The 14,932-nt window shown below is 39.4% G+C and overlaps 1 protein-coding gene across 1 annotated transcript in view; it reads left to right on the plus strand.

Moving 5' to 3' along the window:
* VSTM4 (V-set and transmembrane domain containing 4) overlaps positions 1 to 14,932 on the plus strand; it is a 256,023-nt gene that overhangs the window by 15,172 nt on the left and 225,919 nt on the right. The gene's annotated exons all lie outside the window — the stretch shown is intronic.

Below are 14,932 nucleotides of genomic sequence, written 5' to 3' on the forward strand. Positions count from 1 at the left end.
TGGGTTAATGCACTGGACTGCAAGGTCGGTTTGAACCGCAAGGTTGGCTGTTCAAGCTCACCAGCCACTCCTCAGAAACTCTATCCAGGGTCGCTATGCATCGGAACCAACTCAAAGCCCTTAATAACAAGAACAGATCATTTTTAAAAAGAGAACAATACTCAAAGGTGACAATCTACTTTTTGAGCTAAGCTAGGAGCTCTGGTAGCATAGTGGTTACGAATTGGGCTGCGAACCTTAAGGTCAGCGGTTCGAAACTACCAGTCACTTCGTGGGAGAAAGATGAGGCTTTCTACTCCCGTAAAGATTTACACCCTCGGAAACCCTGTACAGGGTTGCTATGGGTCGGACCCGACTCGATGGCACTTAACAACAACAACAACAACAATTATTTACTTTAAAGGTAACTTCAATGGATAATTTTGAAGTTTAAAGAATATTTCAGAGCAAGTCTTAGGGATTCGTCTAGCTCAGTGGTCTAGTAAGTTTGGTAAACTTTTTGACTAAAACTCATTTATAAAAATATATACTTTAATGTTATATGCATGAATAAGGGAGATTTTTAAGTAAGTAATTTAAATGGATATTCTTTGAGTTGTCAAACTTAGTCTTTGAAGTTTATTTATTCTAATTTCTGAAGTACAAAATGATATAATCCCTAAAATGTATACTTCTAGGTTAGCAAATTAATTTAAAAAAAGAAAAGAAAAGAAAAGAAAATTGTATAAATATGTAGTCTGGCACAGAAAACAAAAAAGGCATCCTATGACCAAGGACTGTGGAGGGATTCCATTCCAAATATCACTTGGTTCTTTGAAACATAAGGTCTTGTATAAGTCCTTTTGGTTTTATAGCACAGTAATTTCTAGAGCCATGTGCTAAATCACTTGGTGGTGACCAGGCTCTGCCTCTGTTGTTATATTGTTATTTGTTGTCAGGTGCCACCATTGAGTCGGTTCTAACACAACAGAATGAAACACTGTTCAGTCCTACAACATTCTTACAATTGTTGTTATGTTTGAGCTCATAGTTGCTGCCACTGTGTCAATCCATCTTGTTTGGGGTCTGCCTCTTTTTCATTTGTCCTCTACTTTACCAAGCATGATGTCCTTCTCCAGGGCCTGGTCCCTCCTGACAACAAATCCAAAATATGAGAGGCGAAGTCTCAGTATCTTCACTTATGAGGAACATTCTGAATATATTTCTTCTACGACAAATTTGTTGGTTGCTCTGGTGGCGCATGGTACTTTCAGTCCATCAGTAAGGCAAATTTTAAAGTAAGTAATTCAAATACAACGCTATAATTCGAATGCATTGATTCTTCTTTGGTCTCCTTATTCATTGTCCAATTTTCACATGCTTATGAGGCTACTGAAAATACCATGGTTTGGGTCAAGTATACTTTAGTCTTTGAACTGACATCTTTGCTCTTGAACATAAAGCTGTCTTGTGCAGCAGATTTGCCTACTGCAATATGTTGTTTGATTTCATGACTGCTACTTCCATGAGTGTTGAAGGCTGGTCTGAGCAACATGAAGTCTTTGACAAATTCAGTCATATCTGTTTTTCATGATATTATTTATTGGTCTTCTTCAATAAGCATTTAAGCCCTCTTTGCTTCCAGCAAGCAAGGTTGTATCATCTGTATATCACAGGTTATAAATGAGTCTTCCTTTAATCATGATGCCATGTTTTTCTTCTTATAATCTAGCTTCTCGAATTATTTGCTCAGCATTCAGATTGAATATATGAAAGGCTACAACCCTGGCACACATATCTTTCCTGATTTTAGATCATTCAGTATCCCCTTGTTCTTTTTTAACAACTGTCTCTTGGTCTATGGAGAGGTTCCTCATGAGCACAATGAAGTGTTTTGAAATACTCATTCTTAGCAGTGTTATTCTGCGTAGTCAATAAAGCACAAGTGAACATCTTTTTGGAATTCTCTGGTTTCAGCCAAGATCCATCTGACATCAGCCATGGTATGCTTTCTGAATCTGGCTTGACTTTGTGACAGATCTCTGTTCATGTAGTGCTGCAGCTGGTTTTGAATTATCTTCAGCAAAGCTTCACTTGTATATGAAATTAATGACATTTGAAGATTTTTGCATTTCATAGGGTCACCATTGGAATGGGCACAAATGTGCATCTCTTCCAATCAGTTGACCAAATAGTTGTCTTCCAAATTTCTAGGCATATATAAGTAAGCATTCTATAGCTGCAATAGCTGTTTTAAAAAAAACATTTCAGTTTGTACTCCATCAGTTCACGGAGCCTTGTTTTTCAGCACTGCCTTCAGTGCAGTCTGGCCTTCTGTAAGTACCATCAGTTCGTGATCATATGCTACTTGACATGGTTGAGCGTCAACCAGTTCTTTTTGGCATAGTGACTCTGTGTATTCGTTTCGTCTTCTTTTGGTGCTTCTTGCATCATCAACAGTTTTTCCCACGTTGTTGTGTGCTGTTGAGTTGGTTCTGATTCATAGCAACTCTGTATATGGTTTCTGAGGAATGGCTGCTGAGTGTGAACCACTGACCTTGCAGTTCAAACCGACCTTGACGTTGAGTGCTTATTTTATGGTGCCACATGAGGGCTCCATTTTGCCCATAGAATCCTTTGAGTATTAAATTTTTTTTCAGTTCTTTTAGCTTTAGAAATGCTGGACAGTTTCTTCCCTTTTGATTTTGTAACTCCTCCAGGTCTTAGCACATTTCATTATAATACTTTACCTACTTTACTGTTTCGAGTCACTGCCCTTTGAAATTTTCTGTTCAGCTTTTTTTTTTAAGTTTTTATTTTGAATTGAGTGAAGGTTTACAGGGCGGAGCATCAGTTTTATATTAAACAAATCATTGCAATTATTACAATCCCTTCCATATACCATCAGTTAACAATTTTTACCCCCCTTTCCATTTTTGATGTACACATACCACACTGAAAATATATTTAAGTGTCCAAAGAGCACACTTTGCAATCCAGGCTCCTGCCCACAGGCACACTGCTTTCCTCAGTCCATGGACCTAGAGTCCTCAGCAGCTCTGTCTCTCTGAGCTGTCTCTTCCTGCCACCATCTCTGTTGTCTGCTTTTCTGGTTACGATCTCATGTTTTACTCATGCTCTTCCCTCGTGATGGTCCTAGGGTCCTCTGTTCCTTAAATGACAGATTAACTGCTCCTCTGTTTTAGTTACACCTTTTCTACATTTATAGTTGTGACTATTAGCCATTAGTCCTGATAACAATTATTCATAATTGAAACATAAAACCCTATCCCATCATCTCCTATCCTCTTTCACCAGACCCATCTGGACAAGAGGAAAACTGCTCAGTGAGGACTCTATTGTACCTTCCTCATTCTGACACTAAGCATTCTCATGAAAGCTTATAAGCTTTCATGCCTTTATAGCCCCCAAGTTTTGATAGCCAAAGTCTAAGTTACCTTTTCTTATCAACCCATTACACGGAGGAAACAAGCTTGATCTTTGATATGAAGGATCCTTCCATTTCAGTTGGAATTTTGGGAAACTACATCCATAAGCAAAGGTCCAGTTCATCAAAATGTAGCAATTTACACTTGTTCATTTTATTGAGTTCTGGTCAGTAAGCCATCCAAGCTAGGTCAAATGGGTACTATCTGCAAGTTTGGGAGCTTTGCATGAATTCTGCAACTTCAGACCACCTGGCCGCTTCCCTCTTAACTCTAGTCCTTGGTGTTATGGGATGAGGTCAGTGTCTGTGGGCTCTGGAGTTCATTTCTCTCCCTGAACTTCAAACCAGCCAGCCCTTGCTCTTCTCTCTTACATCTTGAGGTCATCAGGTGTCTATGGAACATGGTCAAACTTAGCACATGTCTTTATTTTACCCACTTATATTCACAAGTTAACCAGAGCGGTCACCAGCGAGCCTACAAGAATGCTCATGTGTTCTCTTTGAGTTTCATTCTGGATGGCTCCAAGTTAAACATTTTGCTTGATATTGTAACAGCCAAACTGTCTCCTTTTTTCTTTCTGTTGCTATGTCTTTCAAGAAGTATCTTCTGTTTCTCTAGCCATTCTGGATTGGTCCACTTGTCTTTTCAAGTGGGAAGGTACTGGGTGGGACTTAGAATTTCACCTAAGGTCCCATGCTCCGCAAAGGCTTAGCAAAATGTCTTTTTCCCTGGGCAAGTTCTCGTCCTCCTATTAGGTAAGCCAATCAGTTATAGGCTGAAGACAGGCTTTCTGTAATCATATTTCCCAATATTCCTTTATATACCACTTAAAAGTCATACAATAGTAGGCAGGGGAAACTAATATCCATTAGACAGTCAAGCCCCTAAACATTATTTCCTCTCCTTTGCCTATTCTGAGTATGTCTTCATCCCTGTATCATGGAACCCTGTTGTTCCAAGGTTGTGTTGCTGTGAAGTTGGTGTTAAGTGACTCATAGCAATCCTGTATAGCATTTCTGAGGAGTGGCTGGTGAATTGGATTCCGCTGACCTTGCAGTTCAAACCAACCTTGTGGTCCAGTGCATTATCCCACAGTGCCACACCAGGACTCCAAGGTTGTGTATACATCACGATTTACCTCTATCCCATTTAGCCCATGCAAACCTCCCTAAGTCTTCCCTTATCTTCCTTTTTCATGTAGCCTTTCCTTTCGTATGTATTGCCCTCTCCCTCCTTGTATAGTACCCTTCCACTTTGTTCTTTTTCTTAAGCAGTGCTTTGCTTATCCAAGGTCTCTTTCCCTTCCAAATAAAGTTCATGGTCATTTTTTCCCATCTCTTCAAAAAATGTTGTTGAAATCTTGATTGGGATTGCGTTGTATCTGTAGATTGCTTTGGGTAACATTGCCATTTTCACAATGTTGAGCCTTCCTATCCATGAACGTGGTATATTCTTTTTTATTTTTATACATCTCTTTTGGTTTCTTGTAGTAATGTTTTGTAGTTTTCTTTGTATAGGTCTTTTGTTTCTCTGGTTAGATTTATTCCTAATCTTTCATCCTTTGGGTAGCTGTTATCAATGGCATTGTTTTCTTAATTTTCTTTTCAGTGCTGTCATTATTAGTATAGAGCAGTCCAACTGATTTTTGTATGTTGATCTTGTACCCTGCCATTTTGTTGGTCTTCCAATGAGTTCCAGTAATTTTTTTGCTGAGTGTTTGGGATTTTCTATGTATAGGATCATACCCTCTGCAAATAGAGAGGGTTTTATTTCTTATTTGCCAAATTGGATGCCTTTAGTTTCTCTGTCTTGCCTTATAGCTCTGGCTAAGACTTCCAACACAATATTGAATAGGAGTGGTGATAAAGGGCATCCTTGTCTGGTTCTTGTTTGCAAAGGGAATGCATTCAGTTCTCTCTGTTGAGAGTAATGTTGGCTTTCTATATATGCTCTCAATTATGTTGAGGAATTTCTATTCCATTCCTACTTTGTTGAGTTTTTATTAGGAATGGGTGTTGGATTTTGTCAAATGCCTTTTCTGCATCAATCGGTATGATTATATGGTTCTTCTTTTTCTATTTATATGATGGATTACATTGATTGTTTTACTAATACTGAACTATCCTTGCATCCCTGGTATGAACAAAAAGTAAAAAAACCCAAAGCAATAAAAAGAAAAACCACAGGAAAAAATGACTAATTCTTTAGTGCCACTTAATGGCACTCTTGCCTTCAAAACCAGAGAAATTTCCCATTGTTCCTGCTGTGCCAATGTGATTAAACATGGGCCTTTTTTCTTCTTCCCCTGAAGTCCATTTAGCTGATTCTCCTAGTGAGAAAGAACCCAGAGCTGTCCATCACCACTTTGGAAGAGACTCCTGGAGCAGTTTCTTCCACTGTGCAGATTCTTCAAGACACAGATCCTCACACGCACTGTACATCACAGAACCTTACACGTATGATGTAGGATCTTTCCTGGGGGTGTTTATTCATACAGGTCTCCTCTCTGGTCACCAGCACAGAGATGAGTAGCTAGAACAAAAGAAAACATGTGCAAAGGAAAAAAATAAAACAAAACACTTGCACCTCTGTTTCTGGAGATCACTGGCTGGTTTCTGCACTGGGAGTGATCTCTAGATATTCTCCATTTAATCCTGTTCAAAGTGGTTGTGATGGGATGTGCTGGCTGCCTCAAATCAGAAGCTACCTCTGTTCTTGCTTCTTTTCCAAGTCTTATTCCTGATAAGCACTTGAACCACTTAGCACTTTATCTGAAGATCAGAGTTCTGGGACCGTGTTCTGAATCTTTTTTGCCCAGTTTTCTGTGTTTTTACTAATGGGGGTCTACATAGGCTTTCTGCCTAGTCTGCCTTCAAGCCTCACATCATCTGTTCAGCTTTTTTACTTACTCTTCTTCTGGTTGGTTTAGCTTCTCGACACTCAAAAGGAAATTTCAGAGTCTCTTCTGACATCCATTATGTCATTTTCTGTCTTAAATGACCCTTTGCCTTCTTTATGTATGGTGTTCTTGGTGTCATCTCACAACTCTTGTTTTTTGGTCATTAGTGACTAATGTATCAAATCCGTTCTTAAGATGGTCTCTAAATTCAGGTAGGATATGTTCAAGGTCCATTTTTGACTCTCGTGTGCCGGGGTCTGGCCTCGTTAAGGGGGTGGGTACCCGAAGATGGGGTGTCCGGTGATGATGGCGAGAGAGATAGAGATAGAGTAAAAACAGACACAAAGAAGACAGAGAAAACAGATACAAAGAAGACAGAGACACAGGTTTGGTGCAAGCTGCCAGACAGACTGCTCTGTGGCAGACATTGCACCCAAAACTAACTCTAGGTGGGATGTCTGGAGGGGCGAGAGAGAAAGAAACCTTCGGAGACCAGAGTGGATACAAGCTGACAGGCAGATAGTCCTGCTGCCAAGAATGCACACAGAACTATCTCTACCCGAGTCTTTTATTAACTTTTTTAAGGAAGAGATCTTTACAGAAGAAGAATGGGATTATTCAGATAAGACAATGCTTAATGATTCACAGAGACAATCTTTAAGATAAGTTAAGCCAGTAAACCTTACTTAAACCAATATTCCTTTCTTCCTTACTGGGTTTAACCTTCACTTGGATCAAACTGATTGAACCCAGGGTGTTCCAAGGGAGTTGCCCCCATTGTCCTTAATCCCATATTCCCAGAATTTACCACTCCACCCCAAGTGAATATACCCCAGGCAGTTCTTCTCCAGAGCCTCCCTGCTTAATCCCAGTAAACCTGTCCTTGTTCGTCCTCTGAGGAAGTTTTACTGCCTTGGTTCTAGGGGGAAAATCTTGACCTTAGAAATTTAGGGGAATATTGCATTTCTCTGTGGACATCCAGGGCTCATGTTTGGAATTAAATAAATATAACTGAACACTAAGATGTAAAACAATTTGCTATTAACGGCCAAGTGGATAGATCTGTTACACTCGGGCCTATAGGGCCTCGAACCTCTGCACGGTCTGCAACACTCGTGGACTTGTTTTAATTTTCTTCAGCTTCATCCTAAAGTTGCATATGACTGTTTTACAGTCTGCCCCTGGCCTTGTTCTGACTGATGATATTGAGCTTTTTCACAGATATAGTCAATTTGATTCCTGTGCATTTCATCTGGTGAGATCATTTGGTTTGTAAAATCCTATCATGAAATCGCCAGTGTTGTTTCTGTTATCATCTTTTCCAACTACTGATCCTTCCTCTATGTTTTCAACTTTTACATTCTAATTACTAGTAATTATCAATTCTACCTCCTTCTTCAATATGAAATTGATCAACCGTGCAATCAATATGCATTGATAATTACTAGTAATGGACCTGAGACTATGGTTCTAAGACCCCATAAACTCATTGCCTTAGGATTTTTGGTAACACCTAGGAAGTTTTCATCACTTTGTCTGCTGTATGCTTTACCACATTTATAGTTGTGTTTGCTGGAAAGTTAAATACTCACGTACAAACGTCCTTTTCCAAAACTTTCATATAATTGTGGCATATATAAATATGTATATCCCTCTCTTCCACCCTTGACCATTCAGAGTATGTCTCGATCCATGTGTCTACACACAGAACACTGTTCCAAGGTTGTGTATATATCGCTATTTACATTTGTCTTCTTTAGTTCATACATAACTTCCTTGTGTTTTCACCTATCTTTATTATTCTTCTGCAGCCCTCCCTCTTCTTGTATATTGCCCTCTCCATCACCCAAGCTAACATGTGCTTACCCTCTAGCCAGTGAATTACTTTCCCCTCCTTTTCACCCCTGATTGGTAACCATCAAAAGCTGTTTCTTTTAGTATGGAAACCTTTTCTTAAGCTTTTACAATAATGATATCATACAATATTTGTCCTTTTGTGATGCACTGATTTCACTCAGCATAATGTCTTCCAGGTTCATTCATGTTATGAAGTGTTTCACAGATTCATCATTATTCTTCAGTGTTGCATAATATTCCATTGTGTGTATGTACCAAAGTTTGTTTATCCATTCTTCTGTGTTTGTGCACTTAGGCTGTCTCTGTCTTTTGTTATTGTAATAGTGCTGCAACGAACATTGGTGTATATATATTATCTCATGTCCTGGCTTGTATTTGTTATAGATATCTCACTGTAGGATCAGCATAGGGCAGCGAACCACATGGTTGGCTGTTTAAACCCACCAGCTGCTCCTTGGAAACCCATACAGGGTTGATATGAGTAGTAACTGACTCAGTGGCACTTACAACAACAACAATGGCTAATGGTTGTGAATATTTCTTCATATATTTGTTGGTTGCATTAGTGTCTTCCTTGATTAAGTGTCTGTTCGTTGATGATCTTTATTGATCTAGGTTTTGCATTTAGGTCTTTAATCCATGTTGAGTTTGTTTTTATACATGGTGTGAGATATAGGTCTTGTTTCATTTTTCTGCAAATCAGTTTCCATTTGTTGAAGACACTTTCTCTACCACATTCAATGAGTTTTGGCCCTTTGTCAAAGATCAGTTGACTGTGTATTGATAGATTTACTTCTGGGGTTCTCAGTTTTGTTCCATTGATCTGTGTATCTTTTGTTATACCAGTATCAGGCTTTTTGGACCACTGTGGCTGTGTAGTAATTTTTGAGAGCAGGCAGTGAGAGGCCTCCAACTTTATTCTTAAGTAGTGCTTTTCTTATCTGAGGTATCTTTCCTTTCCATATAAAGTTCCTCATCATTTTTTCTATCTCTTTATAAAGAATGATGATAGAATCTGGATTGGCATTACATTATACCTATAGATTGCTTTGGGTAGTGTTGACATTTTCATAATGATAAGTCTTCCTATCCATGAGCATGGTGTATTTTTCCATTTAAAAAATCTGTTTTGGTTTATTTTAGTAGTGTTTTGTAGTTTTCTTTGTATAGGTCTTTTGTTTTTCTAGTTAGATTTATTCCTAAGTATTTCATCCTGTGGGTGGCTATTGTAAATGGTATTTTTTTCCCAATTTCCTTTTTAGGGCCATCTTTATTAGTATGGAGAAATCCAACTGATTTTTGCATATTGATCTTGTACCTTGGCACTTTGCCAAATCTTTCAATGAGTTCCAATAATTTTCTTGCTGAGTCTTTGGGATTTTCTATGTATAGTATCATATCACCTACAGATAGAGAGATTATGTCTTTGCTAATTTGGATTTTTTTAATTTCCCTGCCTTGCCTTATAGCTCTGGCTAAGACTTCCAACACAATATTGAATACAAGTGCTGATAAAGGACATCCTTGTCTGGCTCCTGTTCATAAATGGAATGCTTTCAGTTTCTTTCCAGTGAGAATAATTCTGGTATGTGCTCTGTTTTTTTTTTTTCAAAGTATAATTTTCATTTTATTTTCTTGCAGGTTAGTTTTTCTTCAGCCTTTAAGGGCTCAATTGTTTACATGGGCTTTGGTGATGGTTGTGGGACAGCACCAGCAGGTCTGAATTGGGGTGGGGGTGTTCGGTACTTCCGAGTTTCACAAGAACGGTTCCTGACCACCTTGCTGGGAATGGCATGGCTCACACAATCATGGAGTTTCATGTACAGCTTGGGAAGCACCTATGCACCAAAGACACGCATCGGAGACACTCACTTCAGAAATATCCATGACAGTTGCAGCCTCTCCTGGATTTTGAGTTATGAACTTCCTAATGGTCTTGTCTTTGGGCACACAGTGGGCACAGTTTGTGCAGTGAATAGGTTGCATGTGGCTGCGGCCCTTTTTGGCACAGTTATTGTTTCTTCTTTTCTTTGTCATCTTGGACGCGAGGACCCAAAAGAGTCTGGTATATGCTCTTAATTGTGTTGAGTAATTTCACTTCCATTCCTACTTTGTTGAGTGTTTTTATCATGAATGGATGTTGGATTTTGTCAAATACCTATATTGTATTAATTGATTAATCGATGTGCTCACGTGGTTCTTTCCATTTTTTAAAAAAAATATACATGGTGAATTATTTTGATTGTTTTTCTAATATTGAACCATTCTTTTTTTTTTTTTTTCTTCTTCTTCAATATTTTAAACTTTATTCTCAGTAGAACTGAGGAGATACAAATTTATATGGACCTAAATTAAGACACAAGGAGCTCTGGTAGTGTAGTGGTTACTAGTTGGGCTGCCAACCTCAAGGTCAGCAGTTCGAAACTACCAGTATTTCCGCGGGAGAAAGATGAGGCGTTCTTCTCCCTTAAAGATTTATAGCCTCGGAAACCCTGTACAGGGTCACTATGAGTCAGAACCGACTCCACGGTACTTAATAACAACAAAAAATTAAGACATAAACAGATTTTTATATAATGCTTTTTAAGAAAAATAAAGGCTATGATTAAATTTATAAAATTACTGTTAAGCTATACAAAGCTAACTTCAAAGATACGTTTAACATATACCTCTCCTCCCATTTTGACAATTCCCACGTATACTTTTTTAATATACATTCAGCAGATCATTGTAATGATTACAATACCCTTCATGTACTCTTAGCCAACAGTGTTTACCTTTATTACCTTTTTTTGGTGTACACATACCACATTGTAAATATATATTAGTTTAAATGTCCAAAGGGCACATTTTGCAAGCCAGCCTCCTGTCCACAGTCATGCTGTTTTTCTCAGTCCATGGACCTAGAGGCCACTGTGGCTCTGTATATGCCCTCACCTCCACACCATCTCTATTGTCACTGATTTTCTGGTCAGGATCCCTCTCTCCTCTCATGTTCTTCCCTCTTAATGGTCCTATGGTCCCCTGTTCCTGAGATGACAGATTAAGTTCTCCCCCCTTAGGCTGCACCTCTTCTACATTTACAGTTGTGACAATCACCATTAGAACTAAAAACAATTACTCGCAATTGTATCATAAAGTCATATCCCCCTCATTACCAGACCCATCTAAACAGAAGGGAAATTATTCAGTTGGGTTTCTGTCTTATTCTCTGCATTCTGACCTTAAACACCTTCATGAAAGCTTGTAAGCCGGCCACTTCGTGCCTTTGTAGCTCCCCAGTTTTTGTAGCCAAAGTCTAAGTTGCCCATCCTTACCAGCCCAGTGTACTGAGGAGACATACTTTATCCTTGATTTGGAGAATCCTTTCCTATTTGGTTGGAATTTTAAGCAATTTCATCGATAATCAAAGGTCAGATTGATCAGGTTGTAGCAATTTATGCTTGCTCCCGGTACCGTCTTTATCTTTATCACTTCTTTATCTTCATCTGGTCAAATTCTGGTCAGCAAGCTGTCAAGCCATCTACCCTAGGTCTGATGGGTACTGTCTGTAAGTCCAGGAGTTCTTGTGAGCTTCCCCTTTCTTCAGATCCGGTGGCTGCTTCATTCTTGACTTCAGCCTTCAGTGGCAAGGTCATTATTTTGGGGTTCAAAAGTTCACAGATAACCCTGGATTTATTAAACTATTCTTGCATCTTTGGAATGAATCCCACTTGATCATGATGTATTATTTTTTTATGTATTTTAAAATTTTGTTAACTAGGAATTTGTTTAGAATGTTTGTGTCTATGTTCTTGAGGACTATGGATCTATAATTTTCTTTTTAGTGATGTCCTTATCTGGTTATTTATGAGAGTTATACTTGCTTCATCAAATGTATTTGGAGTTTTCCATCCTTTTCTATATTCTTGAATAATTTGCGTAAAATTGGTGTTGCTGCTTCTCTGAATTGTGAGTGTTGGGGGCACTTTTAGCTAGACAGATGCTGGGGCCAAATGGTATAAAACGATATAGTAGATAATGGAGAATGAAAATGTGTGACCCTTTAGATAAAAATGGGCTCCTACTTGGCCTGTCCTAGAGATCTACCAAGCCAGATGAACTTGTCAGTATCGTTTTTATTACACAACATTAGAAGGACATATGAAGAATGTTATGCAGATTCAATTGCTGCTGCCATGTGACCATCACACAGGGAGAGAAGCACTGTGCAGAGATAAAATGGATGTAAAAATTCTCAGTGACCCATGGCTTAGGAACTCTCTGGACAGGCTCCCTGTAGGAATCACTAGGGTCAAAGTTAGATTTTAATTCATTTAATTATTTTGTCAATGTCATTGAAAAAGAAGCATGTGCTACCCTAATGACCTTAGCAGAAAATACAGAATTGGGAAGTATTCTTAACATCATTGAGGACTAAAACATAATAAAAATGAATCCAGAGAGGTAAGGAATAGAGGCAGGAAATAACAAAATGAATTTCAATTTGGAAAATGGCACAGTAGTACATTTGGGGACCACAAATCTCAAACATTCTTCAATAGTCAACAGGAGGCAAGGAAGGGACTTGGGAGTGATAACCGAGGGTGAATTAGACATGCATCTACAACGTGATACAGCAGTGGCAACAGCCAGTGTCATTTCCGTCCCTATACAAATTGGCCTGGTGTCCCTGAGAAGGAAGGTAACTGTGTCTTGTGTACTACACTAATGGGCCTGTAATGTGGACAGCAGTCAATTATAGGGAACCTCATTTCCAGAAAGACTGATTTAAACTGGAGAGAGTGGCACAAATGACAAGGAAATGAGCAGTAGCCTTAAGAGACACAAAATTTAGTTTTGTCAAGGAAGCCTTGCTTGAGAAATTAAGAAACTGCTTCAGAAAGTAATATCTAGTACAGTGCTCAGCAATGCTTAAAAATTCAGTTGCTGTTGAGTCAGTTCTGACTCCAGGCGACCCCATATGTCAAAGTAGAAGTATGCTCTATAGGGTTTTCAATGCTGGCTTTTTGGAAGTAGATTGCCAGGCTTTTCCTACAAAGCACCTTTGTGTGGACTTGAACCTCCAACTTTTTGCTTAGCAGCTGAGTATGTTAACTATATCCACCACCTCGGGACTCCTAGTTGAGTTCATTTATCCCTTTACTCCATAGGCATTTTATTGAGCAGCTACTGTGTCTCAGCCCTATTCTGGAAACTTTGTGAGTACATGGAATATGTCTAGAGGGGTGGCAGAGACACAAATTGATGAAATGTTACAGTGTTCTAAGTACAATGGTGGAGGTATGCACAGGGCATTCTGGGAACTCAGAGGAGAGCCCCTTAAGAGGGGCTCCGTCTGGAGGTGATGCTGGCACTTTGTACTGGTTCAACTAGAGGAAGTCAGAGCAGGGAACAGGAGGAAGAGAGCAACTCTGGTGTAAGGGACAAAGTGAATAAAGGCATAGGGATTGGAAACTGTACAGCATGTGGAGAGAGCTACAACTGAAGGGTTAGGATTGCTGCAGTATATGCTACCTAACAGAGCAGCTCTTCGAGAGGCTTGTCTTGTACTGAGTATTGAGGATCTTAGACTTGATTTTGTAGGCCAGTGTTCTCAACTGACAGGAGTCACTCAGGGCCAGACAGAGCCATTTGTAAGTTTCTCATACTGTGGTGACTTGAGTATTACTTATGATACTGGGAGCTATGCCACTGATATTTCAAATAGCACCAGGATGGATAGGTTTCAGCGGAGCTTCCAGACTAAGATTAAGACAGACTGGGAGGAAAGACCTGATGATCTGCTCCTGAAAATTAGTTTCTAAAAACCATATGGGTCACAAGAGAATACTGTCTGACATAGTGCTGGAAAATGAGCCCCAATGTTGGAAGACCCTTGAAATACACTGCGGCTATGACAATGGACTCGAACATACCAATGACCAGGAAGACAGTGCTGGAACAGGTAACAGTTCTGTAATATGTGGGAGTTCCATGGGTGGAAGCCAACTCAATGACAACTGATAATTGCAATAATTAAACCCTCTGCATTTTAACTATTAGTAATCATTAAGACATATTTATTGCATGTTTGATCAGTTTCAGACTTAAGAAGTAGGTTGTTGTTGTTAGGTGACATCGAGTCACTACCAACCTATAGCGACCTTATGCACAGCAGAACAAACCACTGCCCGATCCTGGGCCAGCCTCACAACTGTTGCCGCGCTTGAGACCATCGATGTTGCCACTTTGCCAATCCATCTCGTTGGGGGTCTTCCTCTTTTTCTCTGACCCTCTGCCTTACCAAACACGATATCCTTCTCCAGGGACCAGTCCCTCCTGACAATACGTCCGAAGTATGAGAGATAAAGTTTGGCCATCTTGGCCTCCAAGGAGCAGTCTGGCTGCACTTCTTCCAAAACGGATCTATTGGTTCTTTTGGCAGCCCATGGCACTTTCAATATTCTCCTCCAACACCATAAGTCAAAAGCATCAATTCTTCTCCGGTCTTCCTTATTCACTGTCCTGCTTTCACATGCATATGAGGTTATTGAAAATACCATGCCGTGGCTCAGGTGCACCTTAGTCCTCAAGCTGACATCTTTACATTGAGATGTAATCCAGATCGAAAGGCTGTGTGCTCTTTGATCTTCATCAGTAAATGTTTTAAATCCACTTCACTTTCAGCAAGCAAGGTTGTATCATCTGCATATCGCAGGTTGTTAATGAGTCTTCCTCCAATCCTGATGCCACGTTTTTCTTCATA

Source organism: Chrysochloris asiatica, unplaced genomic scaffold (genome assembly GCF_000296735.1).
Source record: "Chrysochloris asiatica unplaced genomic scaffold, ChrAsi1.0 scaffold00289, whole genome shotgun sequence".
Taxonomy (NCBI): Eukaryota; Metazoa; Chordata; class Mammalia; order Afrosoricida; family Chrysochloridae; genus Chrysochloris; species Chrysochloris asiatica.